We start from the raw sequence: 16,513 nt of genomic DNA on the forward strand, positions 1-16,513 counted from the left end.
AAGGAGCCGCCCAGAATGCCCCGCGGCTGGTCCTGGGGAGCATGCGCACTCTCAGCGCCTGGGGAAAGGAGCGAGTTCGATAGAGCGGTTTCTGGGACGCGATGGATTGTGGGAACCGGGGCCGCCATTAGCATAAAAATCAAATAATGGTTCCACCAGAGGAGGACGACAATTGGCCCATCTGATCTTCTAGCATCACTCTCTCTCGCCTTTTCTCCATAACCCTGCAATTGATTATTGATACAGGGTCTAGGTTAATATAAACTGAGACAGGGTCTAGCGTAGGGATGACTGAGACAGGGTCCATTGCAGTGATTACTGATACAGCAGGAGGAGTAAAATAAACCAAGACCTGATCCAGTGCAGTAATGAAAAGGATGGTGCCTAGTGGAATATTAAGCAAGACACGGTCTGACTCTAGTGCAATAATAACTAAGATATATTGTGATATGACCCACTGTAATGTAACAGACAGTGGGCCCAAATTACAGTGGTACAATCGACTGCAGTAGCTGCTTTGACAGGGCCTAGTGTAGTGCAAATAGTGGGCTGGTCTTATGTGGCAATAAGTGAGCAATGCTCAAGGTAAGTTAAAAGCAAAACAGGGCCGAGTGCATTATAAACAGGGATAGGATCTAGTGCAGTAATCAGTACACCGGGTCTAGTGTACTATAAACCAGGACAGGGTCTAGTACAGTTCAAAATAATATTAAGAAATATTTGCATTTATACAGCTCATTTCATGATCACCAAATGTGTCAAAACACTTTACACCTAATTAAGTACTTTTGAATTGTTAGCAATGTTACTAGTACAGGGCCTCGTGTAATACAGGTAGATATAATTAGAGACATGGTCCAATAACTGAGACAGGGTCTAATGAAACATAAACAGAAACATGGTCTGGTTTGTAACTGAGACAGCATCTAGTTTGTAACTGAGACATAACAGGGTCATGTACAATATAAATAGAGATATGGTCAAGTCTGGTGATAATCAGAGAGGATCGACTGCAGTAATGTCTTGAATATAGCTTCAAAAAGATATCAACACCTATTCAGGCCCTAATCAGTCTTCAGGTGATTGATAGTTAACTGTCACACAGTCAGGTAAGTCAGCTACCTGAGCAACCTTTTAACTAGACTACTGAACTCAGAGAAATTAAAGAGAAAGACTTACCAGTTCAATTCCCACTGTGCAGCAAATTGCCAAGAAGCACACTCACTCTGGCTGTGTCTCACTCAGGATGAGGTCTCTCCCCTGCTCATGTGCTTCTAATAGTCCCTTTCTGAAACAGAGCTGAGGTGAGCTGAGATGACTCACACTAGGTAAGCTTCAAATAGTAATCAACACCTATTCAGGCCCTAATCAGGCAAGGTTTGATCAGGAACAGTCAGCATGGCTTTGTCAGAGGGAAGTCATGCCTAACAGATTTGACTGAACTTATTGAGGCGATGGCCTCAGATGAGGGTAGTGCAGTTTATGTAGTTTATATAGATTTCAGTAAAGCCTTTGACAAGGTCCCACATGGGAGAATTATAAAGAAGGCAAATGCACATGGGATACAGGATAATTTGATAAGGTGATTTCAGAATTGGCTTAGTTGTAGGAGACAGAGGATGATGACAGAAGGTTGCTTTCGTGATTGGAAGCCAGTGTCATACCACAGGGATCTATTATTATTCGTCATTTATAGAAACAACATAGATGACTACGTGGGGGGTAGGATTAGTAAGTTTGTGGATGACACAAAGATGGGCTGGGTGATTAACAGTGAGGTTGAGTGTCTCGGGCTACAGGAAGATATAGATGGGATGGTCAAATGGGCAGATAAGTGGCAGATGGAATTTAACCCTGAAAAGTGTGAGGTGATATACTTTGGAAGGAGTAATTTAACAAGGAGGCCACAGCTGGAGCACTGTGTGCAGTTCTGGTCACCACATTATAGAAAGGATGTGATTGCACTGGAGGTGATGCAGAGGAGATTCACCAGGATGTTGCCTGGGATGAAACATTTAAGTTATGAAGAGAGGTTGGATAGACTTGGGTTGTTTTCGTCAGAGCAGAGAAGACTGAGGGGCGACCTGATCAAGGTGTACAAGGTTATGAAGGGCACGGACAGGGTGGATAGGGAGCATCTGTTCCCCTTAGTTGAAGGGTCAGTCACAAGGGGGCATAAGTTCAAGGTGAGGGGCAGGAGGTTTAGGGGGAATCTGAGGAAAAGCTTTTTTACCCAGAGGGTGGTGAGGGTCTGGAATGCGCTGCCTGGGAGGGTGGTGGAGGTGGGTTGCCTCACATCCTTTAAAAAGTACCTGCATGAGAACTTGGTATGTCATAACATTCAAGGCTATGGGCCAAATGCTGGTAAATGGGATTAGGTAGGTAGGTCAGGTGTTTCTCACGTGTCGGTGCAGACTCGATGGGCTGTAGGGCCTCTTCTGCACTGTGATTCTGATTTATATGTATTTCAGTAATCATCCTCATAAATCTTCTCTACTCCATCTCCGGTGCCTCTCTATCCTTTTTTATAAAATGGTGACCAGACTGCACTCTTTATTATCAGTGTGGTCTAATCAAGGTTCCAGACAGCTTTAGCAGAACCTCCCAAATTTCCAATTTCATTCCTTGCAAAATAAAACCTAGTACTTGGTTTTCTCTTGTTATGGCCTTGCTCTGATTGCTGTATTTATACTCGGAGATCTCTTTGTTCCTCTACCCCACCCAGACTCAGACCAAGTAATAAGTGACCTGCTTATTCTTCTGACCAAAGTCTGCTACCTCACATTTATCTGTGTTCAATTTCATTTGCCCCATTCTCCCCACCTCTGATCTAACAAGCTGCAGCTACACTAGAGATATTTATATTTAACTTGTTCACTACATTCGTGATGACTCTGCTCAAACCGTAACCACAAGGATATCTGTGCATTGTTCTGAGTGTGAGCACAAGGCTGTGTCACTATCACACACAAATACCGTTTCCTTGGTTCACCGCCATACAAAGACCAGCTCTTTACACATTCCCTTTCTACACAATTGCAGCAGACATGAGTAAGAATGTGAGGCTCATTAATATTCACCAACATTTCATAACAGCAAAGGTTCCACTGGGACAAAGGTTCAGGCATTTTCCATTACAGGCAGAACACAGAGAAAAGAAAGACTTGCATTTATATAGCACCTTTCACCACCTCAGGGTGTCCCAAAATGCTTTACATCAAGGAAATCCTTTTGAAGTGCAGTTACTGTTGTAATTTAGGAAACACATCACAATCAGTTTGCGCACAGCAAGCTCCCACAAACGGCAATATGATAATGACCAGATCATCTGTGTTTGTCACATTGGCTGAGGAATGGACTTTGGCTGGGGCATTAGGAATAACTCCCCTGCTCGTCTTCAAAACAAAGGCCAGTGGATCTTTTACATCCACCCGAGCAGCCAGGTGGGGGCCTTGGTGTAATATTCTCAGTTGAAAGACGGCATCTCTGACAGTGAGGCCCTCCCTCAGTACTGCACTGGAGAGTCAACCTCAGTTTTTGTGCTGAGTGCCTGAAGTGGAACTTGACCCCACAACCTTCTGCTTGAGAGATGAGAGTGTTACCCACTGAGCCACGGCTGACCCAGCAACACAGCCGCACACTGGCACCTTAACATTGTCTCATCAGCCACAGTGTTTCATTAAATACATTTACTGAGTGGATTTCAATTTAAGCCAGGTTTGCAGACGTGATGCTCCATTCACACATCGAAGGTGAGAGAGATGCTGTGGGACACACACCAAGTTCAGGAGCTGAAACTGATTAACAGGTTGAGTTTTGTGTTCAGTGATCCTGAGTGTCTTACAGATGCCTTCCCTGGATCCCAAGGCTAAGAAAGACACTCTGGAACATATGGGGAGCTGGGACTTTTCCATGAGAATAACAGAAGGTAGGAGAACTGAAATACTCCAGAGGTAAAAAGGAGAAAAGGTTCTGTCCTGGATGTAATTCTCAGCAGCAAAATCAAGAAAATCAAACTTTGCCGGTGACCTGTGAACTCACTGGTGTCTCAGCAGGTGGTATGAACAAGTAAATCCCTTCCCACACTCGGAGCAGGTGAACGGACTCTCCCCAGTGTGAATTCGCTGGTGTAAAGTGAGTTAAGATGATTTCCTGAACCCAGTCCTGCAGTGAAGGCACCTAAATGGTCTTTTCTCAGTATGGACGCGTTGATGGTACACCAGTTCTCCGGAGGTTTTATGGCACTTCCCACAGAGCATTTAAAAGGTCTCTCCTCAGTATGAATGCACTGGTGTCTCAGCAGGTGGGATGACTGAGTGAATCTCTTCCCACACTCGGAGCAGAGGAACGTCCTCTCCCCACTGTGAACTCGCCGGTGCCTCAGCAAGTTGGCTAAAAGAGTGAATCCCCTCCCACCCTCAGAGCTGGTGAATGGCCTCTCCCCAGTGTGAGTGCGCTGGTGTCTCACTAGATCAGATGACCGAGTGACTCTCTTCTCACACTCGGCGCAGAGGAATGACCTCTCCCCGGAGTGAGTGCGTTGGTGTTTCACCAGATCAGATGAATGCACAAATGTCTTCCCACACTCGGAGCAGTGGAAGGGCCTCTCCCCAGTGTGAATACGCTGGTGTCTCAGCAGGTCATTGCTTCTTGTAAAGGTCTTCTCACATTCAGAACATTTGAAAGTTCTCTTATCAGAGTGAACACGTTGGTGTTCAGTGTATTGGGCAGATTCAGAAACTCTCTTGTCATACATGGAGTGGGTGAATGGCCTCTCCCCAGTGTGACCTCGCTGGTGTTTCACCGGTGTGATAACCGAGTGAATCCCTTCCCACACTCAGAGCAGGTGAACGGTCTCTCCACTGTGTGAATTTGTTGGTGTGTTAGAAGGTGGAATGAGTGAGTAAATGTCTTCCCACAGTCAGAGCAGGTGAACGGCCTCTCCCCGTGTGAACCCATTGGTGTGCCAGAAGGTTGGATGACTGAGTGAATACATTCCCACACACAGAGCAGATGAAGGGTCTCTCCCCATTGTGAACACCCTTGTGCTTCAGAAGGTAGATTGAATGGGTGAAGCTCTTGCCACGCACGGAGCAAGTGAATGGCCTCTCGCTGGTGTGAGTGTGCTGGTGTCTCAGCAGTTCAGTATCTTTTAAAGATCTTCTCACACTTTGAGCACTTAAAAGGTCTCTTATTGGAGTGAATGAGCTGGTGCTCAGTGTTGTGGGAGGACTGAGCGAATCTCTTCCCACACTGGGAGCAGCTGAACGGCCTGTCCTTGGTGTGAACTCGCTGGTGCTCAGTGATATGCACTGACTCGCTGAACGACTCCCCACAGTGAGAGCAGCTGAACGGCCTCTCGTGTGTGTGAAGGAGCTGGTGCTCCGCAAGGTGGGAGGACAGCCTGAACCTCTTCCCGCAGTGGGAGCAGCTGAACGGTCTCTTGTCAGTGTGAACTCGCTGGTGTTGGACCAGTTCCTCAGAAGTTTCAAAGCTTTTCCCAGCGTCAGACATTGAAGAGGATCCTCATCAAAGTGATCGAGCTGGTGTGCCAGCAGGTTGGATGAACACATGAATTTCTTCCCACATGGAGCAGGTGAACAGCCTCTCACTACTGTGAGCTCGCTGTCGTGTCAGCATGTTTACCAGCTGTATCAATCCCTTCACACAGGAGGATCAGGTGAATGGCCTTTCACTAGTTTCCAACTGAGACAGTCAATTAAATCCTTCAGATGTACAAATCTTCAGATGCCGATGAATTGAGAGGCTGTCAGATTTTGATGTAAAGTTTGGTTTACTTTTCCTGACTGCATATCTTCCTCTTCTTTTTTCTGTAAAATAAGTTTACAAAGAATTACATGGAACATACATTACATAAACAGGCCATTCAGTCTATCTGGTCTGTCTTGGAGTTTCTACTCCACAGGAGTTTCCTCCCATTCTGCCGACCTCATCTCAGCCTTTCAGCTTATGTTTCTAATCTCTTTCTTCTCTTGTTCTCATCTAGTTTACTTCTGAAAGCATCTAAAGGATTTGTCTCAACCACTTCCTGGAGTAGCGAGTCCCACAGTCTAACAACTGTCTGAGGGAAGAAATATCTCCCGTTTTCCTCTTGGATTTATTAGTTTCAAGAAGTGTAAACATTCTGTCCACATCTATCTGTCCAAGCCAATCAGAGTTTTAAAGACCTATATCAGAGGAGACAAATATGGTCTTGACTTGAGTTTGCTGTGTATAAATCCTCCCTTTCTAACTCCCTGTAAAAGGGGTTTCCAAAATCCATCCCTGTCAGTCCAGGGTAGAAATCCACAATATCCTCTCTTCCTGCTGACAGGGCCAGCTTGACCACGCATGCGCCTTGCTGCACTTTGACCCTGTCAAGATGGCGGCCTGTAACTGAGAACCGCGGCCCGCAGCTACCTCCCCTTTCGCTGCGAACTCGGGAGCTCTAGCTCCTTATTCAGGCGTTGAGGCCGCTAGTGAGTATTTATGAAGCCTCCCCACCAACCCTGCCGCCTCCAATCCTCCCCATCTACCGGCTTCATTTACTCGACTGGACTCGACATTTCTGTACAGCTTCGATCAGTTCCTGGTGCAGCCTCTACTGCGCATGCCGTACTCAGCGCCCGCAAAGTGCATGCTCGACTCACCCGGTAACGCGCCTGCGCAAGAAGCTCCTGCAGCGAGGATCGGGCACGTTCTGCCCCGCCGCGAATGCTGGGTAAGACTCCGGTCATTGAAACATGATATTGTTGAATAGAAAATTATGTTTTGTGATCGATTGGAGTCACAGGGCCAAGATATAATATTATAACACTAATTGAAACGGCAACCAAAGTGCACCATAGTTCTATCCTGGGTGTAATTAATGGAAATTAATACTTTAACAGATGAAAACTCAGAGTGCACTGATTGTGAATCACATCATTTGAACTTTCAAAGTTGGTGGATTGGGAGGTGAGAAAACTAAGTAAATCCTTTCTCTTTCATGAAATATGTGAAAGGTCTCTGCACTGTGACTGTGCTGCTGTGTCAGTAAATGGGATGACCAACTGAATCCCTTTCCACTTTCAGCTGGTGATATTTTCATGCTGTGATTTTACCCATCACTTTATGCTCAGAAGGGAATCTCAAACCTTCCTGAAATGATAAAGCAAAATACTGCAGATGCTGTAAATCTGCAACAAAAACAAAAAATGCTGGAAAAACTCAGCAGATCTAGCAGCATCTGTGGAGAGAGAAACCGAGTTAACTTTTTGAGCCCGTATGACACTTTTTCAGAGCTGATGAGAAGTGGAAATGTGATGAAATTTATACTGTTAAAGGAGGTGGGGCAGATGGAGCCCTCCCTCTCTGTCAGCATTCCATAGGGACTGTTCCCTCCAGGACATCCTGGCCCACTCCTCCTCCATCCCCAACAACTTATCCCCTTCCCAAGGCACCTTCCTATGCAATCAGAGGTGCAACAACCGCCCCTTTACCTCCTCCCTACTCACCGTCCAAGGGCCCAAACACTCCTTTTAAATGAAGCAGCGCTTCACTTGCACCACCTTCAATTTCATCTACTGTATCTGCTGTTCCCAATGTGGTCTCCTCTATATCAGGGAGACCAAGCACAGACTGGGTGGCCGCTCTGCAGAACACCTGTGGTCTGTCCGCAAGCATGAACCAGAACTTCTGGTCGCTTGCCATTTCAACACCCTATCCTGCTCTCATTCCCACATCTGTCCTTGGCCTGCTGCAATGTTCCAGTGAAGCCCAACGCGAACTGGAGGAACTTTACAGCCTTCTGTACTTAACATTGAGTTCAACAACTTCAGTCCTCCATTCTCACCCTTTTTTCTAATCCCCTTTTTTCTACATTCAGTTTTTTCCACATTTTTATTTTCATTTTAATTCATTTATCCATTGTTTTATCCCCTTTTTTTAAAGACCCCTTCTATCCCATTTTCTATCTTTATTTCCAGTATTTTCTGCTTTCCTGCAATGAGTTCCTCATTCTCAGCCCTCTCCAGTTAAGGAAAAGCAAAAGCAAAATCTTGCCTATGTTGGAAATCAGAAATAAAAGCAGAAAATGCTGGAGTTTTCAGCAGATCTGCTTGCATCTGCAGAGAAAGAGACATAGTTTACATTTCAGGTCAGTGACCGTTCATCAGAACTGCACTGTGTCTGTGCATCACTCTGTTCTTCAATCCACTGAAGCTGCCAGTGAAAACTGCCCTCGATTTCACTGGAAGTGCAAGGGACAAATTTGTAGGTGTAGCCTAATGTACAATGTATGATGACATTTTTAAAAAGAGCCCAAGTACCAATAGATATTTACATTAATTAACCAAACCCCTTAACCCTGAAGTCTGCTTAAATAATTCACCTCTTTAACAAAGACAGAACCATACAGCTCACACACACTCTGTCTCCAGATTTCTGGCTAAACGAGCTCCCCTGCCATTTTATAGATCTCTCACTTTCTCTCTCTTATATTCTGACCATATTAAACAAACACGGACCAGCCTTTGAACTGCCATTTCTTGAGGTGTCCTGGCAATTTCTAAAGTCCGGAATTTTAATAACCTTACCCTTACAATGTTAATCTTCCCCAAAGTCAAAATTACCTCTAAAATAATGATATGAAACATGAACAAGATGTTTATGAAAATATTTCTATGCTTTCATTGTTTCAGTGCTTCAAAATGGTGATTGTTTTCTTGTCTGTGTGTTTGTTCAATTAAATGATTGTAAAAGGTAACGGTGGAGAAAGATTGAGAGTTTTCAGTGTATGAAAGAAGTGAAATGGATGAACAAAGAAGGAACACATTTCCAATCAGAGTAGAAATAGATGACAAATACAGAATGGCTCTCCCACCTTTAATTTCTTCACTAGCTCCATTACTCTCACTTTTGCCTTGCATCATCATGCTTTTGTTATTTAATCTTGCCTGCCTTACAACCGATCACAAACCTTCTCTTCAGTTATTTACCCCTCCCCCTTTCTCTGACTGTGCATTTGTTTAAAACATCTATTGTGTGTCTTCTTTTCCAGTTCTGATGGAATTTCAGTGTCTTGAACCATTAACTGTTTCTCTCTCCACAGATTCAGTCTGACCTGTTCAGTATTCCCAGCATTTCCTTTTTGTGAATTGGACTGAGAGATGTATGGTCAGCTCCCCTTGGTCGGGAATGCTTGATACTAATTTCCATAGTGCAGTGGGCAGAATGTTTGCTTTACACATGAAATTCCTGCTTTGAGCCAACGTGGAAACTTTGTGTTTCAATTGCTAAGGGCAAATGATCAGGTCACTGGGCTAATAATCCAGAAGTGCAAACACAGGTTCAAATCCCATCTTGGCAATGGGTGGAATTTACATTCAATTCATCAATAAGTCTGAAATTGAAAACTGGTCTCAGTAACTGTGACCATGAAGCTATCGTTGATTGTCATAAAAACACACCTGGTTCTCAAATTTCTTTTAGGGGATGAAATCTCCTGTCCTTACCTGGTCTGACCTACATGTGACTTCCAGCCTACGGTGATCTAGTTGACTTTTAACTGCCTTCTAAAATGGCCGATCAAGCCACTTAGTTCAGTGGAAATTAGGCTTTGGTCATAACTGGTCTTGACAATGACCCCACATCCTATCAAGGTATATAAAAAAATGATCAATTAACATTTTGTTCCATTTGTTTTCGAACAGGGTGACAATAACTGTTGCCTCATTCTTTAATAGCTCCTTCTTTAAACAGGTGACATTAAGTGAGAGAAAACTGATCCACAGTGACCCAAAAACAAAATACTGCAGAGGCTGCAAATTTGAACTCAAAACAGATATTGTTGGAAACACTCTGCAGGTCAAACAGCCTCTATGGAGAGGGCAGCAGCATCAATGCTTAAGGTGAGTGAACCTTTATCAAAAGTTGAAGAACTTAGAGATTTAACAGTTCACAAACAAGTACAGAGTCAGGAAAAAGAGGTGAAGAGGAGGAATGAACATTGTTGATGGAAGGCAGGAGTGATTAAATGACAAAGAGGAGGATAATACAAGACAAAATTTTGTGATGAGACAATAAGCTAATGACACAAGTGAACAAATAAAAGACAGGCCCAGAGTAGGCATAAATATAATAGCAGGCAACCATTACCGGCATCTACTGCCTGAAATAATGGGAGTGGTGATTATGATCAGTGCAGAAGGCTAAGGACAGAGAGATCAGACCGGGCATGGGACTTAAAATAGCAAATGACCAGATGCTCAGGAATATATTTGAAGATTGAATGGTGATGTTCCACAAAGCAGTTGCCCAATCTTGATTTAGTCACCTTAGTGTGGAGGGAATCACATCATAAGCAGTGAATACATGTTTTCCTAAATGGAAAGAAGTACAAGTAATTTGCTGTATCACTTGGAATGTGTATTTGGGGTCCCAGAACATGGGAACTGAGGAGGTGAAAGGGTGATTGCTGCATCTGCATTGGAATGCACTGGAATAATGCCAAAACTGCAAGGTTATACCTATCAAGAAAGACTGAACAAGCTGGAGGTGTTTTCTCTGGTAAAGAGAGTGAGAGATGACCTGATCGAGCTTTTCAGATTATAAAAGGGGCTGACAGGGCCGACAAGTGGAAGATGTTTCCAGTTGCAAATGGATGAGAATGGAGAGAAGGATAAGTTCATCATCAACAAAACGCATGTGCAATTTGGGAGAAACATCTTCAACAGGAGATAAAAACAGAAAATGCTTCAAATCCTCACCATCTCTGACAGCATCTGTGGATTGGGAAACATAATTAACATTTCAGCTCTGAGCACTAAGACAGTGCAGTTCTGATGAAAGGTTGCAGATCTGAAATGTAAATTATATTTCCCCTCTGCAGATGTTATCAGATCTGCAGAAAATTCCAGAACTGTCTGTTTTAATTTCCAATTTACAACATCTGCAGTATTTTTTACTGAGAACATGTTGAGAATCTGGAATTCATCACCAGAAGAGGTTGAGTTCCCCGTCTGAGCAGGAAACTGATGGGTCAATTCACACCCATGAATGGATTGTTCACCAGGTGAACGTGGAAATGGATTCACTTAGTTATTCCATTTGCTGACACAGCAGCACAGTCACTCCAGAGAGAGACCACTCAGATGCTCCAAGCGATCAATGGGATTTCTTCAGTTTGCCCAACTGTTTACAGCCCAGCTTTAAAAATTCAAAGGATTTTATCCACAATGGGTGCACTTATAGGCAAGACATGGTTTAAATATTCCATGTATGGGGAAGAAAAATCACTTATTCACCCCCCCCCCCCCCCCCCCCCCCCCCCCCCCAGCTGCTGAGGCTCCAGTGAGTTCACACTTAACTGTCATGGTTTGTTCTGTTGTTAATTACACCCAGAATACAATTATGGGTTTGTTCTGTTGTTAATTACACCCAGAATACAATTATGGTGGAGGGCCACTTTGTTTGCTGTATAACTTAATTTAATAGTTTTGTAGCTTGGCCCCATGGCTCCATCGTAATCCGATCACAAATCATAATTTTCTGTTCAACAATGTCATGTTTCAATGGCGCGGGTCTTACCCAGTATCCACGACGATACAAAATGTGCCCCAGTACTCCATTGGTGTCAACTTGGATTACGTGCTCAAGTTTCTGGAGTGGTACTGTGAATCCACAACCTGATTCAGAGCTTTTAAAAATGTATTGGCCTGAGGGAGCGCCACATTGTCGGTGGTGCCATCTTTCAAACAGTGGCGCAAGCGCAGTGGTAGGTTGTGAATGGCGCATGCGCATTTCAGGTGCTGGAGCGACAGTGAGGCGGTCATCTCAACTTTGCAACCGGTGAACAACAGCTGATTATAGGACGGTAATGGAGGGGGCGGAATGGGTGGGGCGGCCTCATAAACACCAGTTGGAGCCCTGGGAACAAAAGTAAGAATGTACCAGTCTCGCATTTAATCCAAGCGGGGCAGCAGCCGCAGAACTGACCCTGATGACAGGTCCGAGTTAACGGCCGCCATCTTGAGCGGGGTCAATGTGCATCAGGGCGCATGCGCGGACATCCCCTGTCCCTGTCAGCAGGAGGAGAGAATGTTGTGAATTTCTATCCTAGACTGACAGGGGTGGGTTTTGGAAACTCCTTCTGCAAGGGTTTAGAAGGGGAGGATTTACTTTTAGGTGGTGGAGGTTGAGGGTTTGTAAGATTTTGTCAAAGTTGTGATCAGGTTGAAGATCCATAAAACCTCCGCCCTTTGCCCCTTCTGCTCCCCGTCTCTCTGTCTCCTTCCTCCCATAGATGCCAGGGTCTTATAGGTCCAGACTGACCGGCAGGTTATCCTAACCTGAATATCATAGAAATGTGAATGTGGAAGGAAAAAGCAGTGTTTACAACAGGGAGAAACCGTACATGCGTGCTGTGTGTGTGGATGAGAATTCAGCCAATCATCTAGCCTGTCGAGACACAAGTGCATTCATACCGGGGAGAAACTGTCTCAGTGTGGTGACTGTGGGAAACATCTGGCTATAAAATCTCTCTCCTTCACCATTTCCTTTCCCTCTTTCTCTCAATCTTCCCAGAGAGACCAGAGTCATGTGTAGAGTGACTCGGTGACAGGTTCCCTTCCCAGAAGGACATTAGTGAACCAGTTAGGTTTTTACGACAATCCAACAGTTTTCATGGTCACTTTTTCCAAGTGCCGGCCCCACAAATTACCAGATTCATTCAGATCAATTTCGCAACCTGCCTTTGTGGATTCTCTCGCACTCCCTTTTTTCTGTTTTAAATCAATTTTACAGGATATTGGAAGGGTAGGATTTGCAGTCACAAAACTCAAACTGAATATCACATTAGGACCTGATACAGTCACCCAATTTATTGCAACCTGAATATCATTAGATTTTGACATCTGATGGAGGGACCAAGGGGGGCAATCTATGGGTGGAGTCAGAGGACATCGGTAGAGTGTTGAACGAATATTTCACATCGGTCTTCACTCCAGAGAATGAGCGTGAAGGTATGAAACTCGGGGAGAGAGACTGTGAGGTTCTTGAACAAATTGACATAGGGAATGACAAGGTATTGGAGGTGTTGGCAGGTTTAAAATTGGACAAATCTCCAGGTCCAGATGATTTGTGTCCCAGATTGCTGAGGGAGGCAAGGGAAGAAATTGCAGGGGCTCTGACCCAAATTTTTAATTTCTCTCTGACCACAGGGGAGGTGCCAGAGGACTGGAGAACAGCTAATGTGGTTCTGCTATTTAAGAAGGGTTGTAGAGATAAGCCAGAGAACTACAGCCAGTGAGTCTCACGTCAGTGGTAGGGAAACTATTGGAGAAAATTCTGAAAGAGAGAATCTATCTCCATTTGGAGAGGCAAGGTTTGATCAGGGATAGTCAGCATGGCTTTGTCAGAGGGAGGTCACACTGAACAAATTTGACTGAAATTTTTGAGGAGGTGACCAGATGTGTAGATGAGGGTAGTGAAGTTGATGTAGTTTATATGGATTTCAGCAAAGCCTTTGACAAGGCCCCACATGGGAGACTTATAAAGAAGGCAAATGCACATGGGATACAGGGTAATTTGATAAGGTGGATTCAAAATTGGCTTAGTTGTAGGAGACAGAGGGTGATGACTGGAAGCCAGTGTCCAGTGACGTACCACAGGGATCTGTGCTGGGTCCCCTATTATCTGTCATTTATATAAACGACATAGATGACTATGTGGGGGGTAGGATTAGTAAGTTTGCAGATGACACAAAGATTGGCTGGGCGGTTAACAGTGAGGTTGAGTGTCTTGGGCTACAGGAAGATATAGACGGGATGGTCAAATGGGCAGATAAGTAGCAGTTGGAATTTAACCCTGAAAAGTGTGAGGTGATACACTTTGGAAGGAGTAATTTGACAAAGAAGTATTCAATGAATGGTATGACACTATGAAGTTCTGAAGCACAAAGGGACCTTGGCGTGTGTGTCCATAGATCTCTGAAGGCGGAGGGGCATGTTAATGGGGTGGTGAAAAAGGCATATGGGACACTTGCCTTTATCAATCGTGGCATAGATTACAAAAATAGGGAGGTTATGTTGGAGTTGTATAGAACCTTGGTGAGGCTACAGCTGGAGCACTGTATGCAGTTCTGGTCATCACATTATAGGAAGGATGTGACTGCACTGGAGGGGGTGCAGAGGAGATTCACCAGAATGTTGCCTGGGATTAAACATTTAAGTTATAAAGAGAGGTTGAATAGACTAGGGTTGTTTTCATTGGAGCAGAGAAGGCTGAGGGGCGACATGATTGAGGTGTACAAGATTATGAGGCGGGTTGCCTCACATCCTTTTAAAAAGTACCTGGATGAGCACTTGGCACATCATAACATTCAAGGCTATGGGCCAAGTGCTGGTAAATGGGGTTAGGTAGGTAGGCCAGGTGTTTCTCACGTGTTGGTGCATGCTCGCTGGACAGAAGAGCCTCTTCTGCAGTGTGTGATTCTGTGAGAAAGCACCGTTCACAGTTAAGAGGGCCCGTACATGTCTTCTGTGTGTGGACGAGGCTTCAGCCAATCATCTGACCTCTTGAACCACAAGTGTAGTCACAACGGGGAGAAGCCATGGAAATGTGGGGACTGTGGGAAAGGATTCAATTATCCAGTTGAAGCTCATCGGCACAGCCACACCAGGGAGAGGCCATTCACCTGCTCTGAGTGTGCAAAAGGATTCACTCTGTCATGCAACCTGTTGGATCACCAGTGAATTCACAGTGACACGAGACCTTTTAAATGCCCAGACTGCAGGAAGTGGTACAAAAGTTCTGGGGAACGAATACACCATCAACGTGTTCACTCTGATGAGAGACTGTTCAGGTGCTCTCACTGTGGAACAGGGTTCAAGCAATCGGCTGTACACCAGCGAGTTTACACTGGAGAGAGGCCGTTCACCTACATGGAGCAGAGAAGGCTGAGGGGTGACCTGATCAAGGTGTACAAGATTGAGGGGCATGGACAGGATAGATAGGGAGCAGCTGTTCCCCTTAGTTGAAGGGTCAGTCACGAGGGGACATAAGTTCAAGGTGAGGGGCAGGAGGTTTAGGGGGGATGTGAGGAAAAACTTTTTTACCCAGAGGGTGGTGACGGTCTGGAATGTGCTGCCTGGGAGGGTGATGGAGGTGGGTTGCCTCACATCCTTTAAAAAGTACCTGGATGAGCACTTGGCACGTCATAACATTCAAGGCTTTGGATTGTGGGAAGAGATTCACTCAGTCATCCAACCTGCTGAGACAGCGAGTTCACAAGTAATTATTCTGATTAGATTTTGTCATTAATCCATTCGTCCATTGGAGTCTGTTTCTGATGTTAATGAAATCCAGCCCAGTTACAGTGATTAATACTCTGGGCAAAAGTCAAACCAGCCTTGTGTTAAACACAGTGTGTTGGATCTTTTTAATATCTCTAATTCATGTTAGTTTCTTTTGAAGGGCCCGTCCTCTCCCCTGTCTGCCTCATCCTCAACTTCAAAATGATCGAGGAGCCTTGAGTTCTTTGAGGATGTAATAAGCAGGGTAGATAGAGGGGAACCAGTAGATGGAGTCTTTGGATTCACAAAAGACCTTCAACGAACTGTCATATTAAAGGTTACTGCACAAGATAAGACCTCATGGTATTGTGGGTGATATATTAGCATGGATAGAGGACTGACTAACTAACAGGAAAGAGTGAGTTGGGAAAAATGGGCCATTTTCAGTCTGGCAAACTGAACGAGTGGACTGCCACAGGGATCAGTGTTGGGGCCTCAACTATTGACGATCTATACTGATGTCTTGGCTGAAGGGACCTTAGCATTGTAGCTAAATTTGCTAATGATACAAAGATAGGTACGGAAGCAAGTTGTGAGGAGGATACAAAAAGCCTGCAAAGGGATACAAAAAGGTTAAGTGAGTAGGTAAAAAAAATGGCAGATGGAGTATAATGTGGTAAATGTGAGGATGTCCACTTTGGCAGGAAGAACAGAAGAGTAGAATATTATTGAAATAGGGAGAGAGAGAGACTGCAGAATGCTGCAGCATCGAGGGATCTGAGTGGCCTTGTACCTGAATTGTGAAAGGTCAACATTCAGCTACTGCAAGTGATTAGGAAGGCAAATGGAGTGCTGGCCTTTATTGCAAAGAGGATGGAGTATAAAAGTACAACTGTACAGGGCATTGGTAAGGCCACACCTGGAATACTGTGTACAGTTTTGGTCCCCTTACTTAAGGAGGGATATACTTGCACTGGAAGCAGTTCAGAGAAGGTTCACTCGGCTGATTCCAGGGATGAAGGTATTATCTTATGAGGAAAGGTTGGGCCTGTATCTGTTGGAGTTCAGAAGAATGAGAGGTGATCTTATTGAAACATACAAGATTCTGAGGGGTCTTGACAGGGTAGATGCTGAGACTTGTTTCCTCTCGTGGGGGGATTGAAGATTAAGGAATACTGTTTAAAAGTGAGGAGTCTCCCATTTAAGATGGTGATGAAGAGGAATATTTTTCTCTCAGAGGG

Source organism: Carcharodon carcharias, chromosome 27, assembly GCF_017639515.1.
Source record: "Carcharodon carcharias isolate sCarCar2 chromosome 27, sCarCar2.pri, whole genome shotgun sequence".
Lineage (NCBI taxonomy): Eukaryota > Metazoa > Chordata > Chondrichthyes > Lamniformes > Lamnidae > Carcharodon > Carcharodon carcharias.